The following is a 2,596-nucleotide window of genomic DNA, read 5'->3' as shown; positions in this document are numbered from 1 at the left end:
CCCCCTCCCTCCCTCCCTCCAACCCGCTCTTTTTGTTTCGTGCGAGCATGCAGCCAAGCACCCGGCCTCACGCGTGTCCCTCCGAGTCCCTGCGGTCCCCCGGTGGGACACCACCGTCCCCTGTGATCCGAGGGGCTGCTGACCACGCTGGTGTGGGCTGAGCTGTGGGGAAGCCCCGCGAGGGGACCCCCAGGTGGCAGGCTCACTCGAACCCACTGTCCTTGTCCCCTCTGCATTTCTGCATCTCTGGGGGGCCTTCCTGCACCCCTTCCCTCCCTCCCTCCCCTCTTCCTGTACCCCTTCTCGCCTGCCCTGGCTGTCATTCCCACTTCTCTCAGCTTCTCTTGCTGCTTTGACGCCCCCAGTCTGTCCTTCTCTCATGAAGCCCCTTGAGGGGCTGAGCAGCTGCTGGTGTCTCCCGGGGCTGGCTCTGCTCCCCACGCGGTGTGAAATCCACACTGGGAACTGTGTGTCTCCTTCTGAGCAACCCACCCCTCGGCTGGCACCAGGGGACAGGGACAGAGTGGGCTCTGAATCCTGCGGCTTTGGCTGCACGGTCTGGTGCTCACCAGCTATGGGGTCTGTCCCTTGCCCCACTGCCCTGCCTTAGAGGCTGTCCCTGCGCCCGGAGAGTGATTACCTAGCTCAACCCGACTGCTTCTTTTACGTGGAGCACTTTGGGCTCTTTCTGTGTGGAGGAAATCCAGTCACTGGGGTAGGGGTTAGAGGAAGAGCTCTAAGGCTGAAAGCTGAAACACGGTGTTAAATGGTCCCCAAAGATGGGTCTGCGCTAGGAAAATGACCTGCGGCCAATGGTGGATGTCAGCCACTCTCATCTCCCAAAGCAGAGTTTGAAAACAATTTGTTACTGGTGCACAGCCGAGGCAAACTCTGTTAATGCTTCAGCAGAAAAAAAGGCCTGTTAGAGGACCTACTCCACAAAAAGTCTTTCTGAACGATGCAGAGGGAAAAGAGTTGGGCTTTGCTGGGGGCAGGGTCATCCTCCCAGTGCAGCCGCAGCAGTAAATCCCTGTCCACTCCGAAGATGTAACTATGTTTGAAATAGTTTTCAAACATAGTTGTAAGTCTGCAGCCACACAGATTAACTACAAATGTGTTACATCTGTGTTCAGAAATCATACACAGATTCAGAATCCCCCATCCCTTTGACTCCAGTCCCGAGTTTAAGCCCTCCACTCTCACTCTCCCTCGCTGCCCTTTTGAAGCCCCGACTTTAAGGTCAGCTGAAGTCTGGAGATTAAGTCCGTAGGAAATCTGTCTGCTGGTTTCATACTGCGCACTCTCTCATCACTACTTTCTGAGTTTTTGCCAGACATTCCCCTTCTCTTCTGTGATTGCAACACTGTAATATCATGCACTAAAGCACAGTTTGGTCCTGTTGCACTCTGTGCACTTCATTCTTTCCTCCCTCTGCCTCTGCCCCTGCCCTTGCCCCTAGCCCTGCCCATGCCTGTGTCTGCGGGCAGGCTGGCACTAGTCAGACTGCGTTATTGGGTTGAGTCTCATTTCCCCGTCTTTAGGCAGTCCCTGGATCATCATATGAAATACTTATGCATTTCCTTGATTGATTGGGATGTATATTTTATAGGTAGCACATTAAGCCCCCTTTATTTTTTTTCTTTTAGAGAAGTTCCCAGAACAGGGGGGAAGGGGAGAGTTAACAGTGCTCTCTGATTATTAAAACTCTCATGCTGCTGGACAGTCCTTGAGATAAATTGGTTCTGTCCTGAAGCACATCGCAGTCTGCGACTGACTGAGAGACAATATAGGTTTTAAAATAAAGTACATCTATTTTTGAAAACAGAAATTACCTGCTGACAGTAGCTTACTGGGGGGTTGTGGAAGAGTGTGCATACATGTTTGTTTTAAAAAGTCAGTCTCAGAAGCCAAGATTAATTCTGTAAGTGAAAAGTAGTAAGCAGATACCCAGAGAGCGTGTATATCAAAAATTACACTTAGCACATGACAATGACGCCTCCCTTCCCTAGGCATCAGCATTGTCCGGCAGGTAATTTCCGTGAATCTGCAGAGAAGAAATACTCGTTCACAGTTGTACGCCATAAAGATGATCCAAACCAACCAACCAACCATGGCGTTTTTCCCCTTTGTTTTCCTATCAGATTAACAAGTTACTTTCTGCAGATGCAGGCACAGCGTGTTAGTAGCTAGTATATTTTAAAGACATTCCATTCTCTAAAAGAAAAATTAAACACTTAAATGCAGACAGAACATGTACATTAGTGAAGATGGTACAATGTGATAAATTGTAAGACTAATGATGAAGGTTGCTTTTATCACCTCAGTCTACCTTGTAACCACTAATCCATATACCAAGGTTCATTTCAGCATGCTCGTGGCTCAAGTATCAGTGCTTTCTCCTCTTGCACAGAGAGATGTGCACCAGGCTGCAAAGACAGCTGAACAGGAATGGCCTCTGTTGTGGCTAACGTGGCCCGTGGTGGAGGATTTCTGCCTTTCTTCAGCACTCTACTTGCATTTTGGATTTCACACTGGGAAATTATTTTTTTTTTCTGTTGAATTCTCAAGGCCTAGGAAATATAGCAGAGTCTGGTAT

Source organism: Charadrius vociferus, unplaced genomic scaffold (genome assembly GCF_000708025.1).
Source record: "Charadrius vociferus isolate BGI_N301 unplaced genomic scaffold, ASM70802v2 scaffold61, whole genome shotgun sequence".
NCBI classification, from domain to species: Eukaryota; Metazoa; Chordata; class Aves; order Charadriiformes; family Charadriidae; genus Charadrius; species Charadrius vociferus.
Note: the sequence above shows the minus strand (reverse complement) of the source record.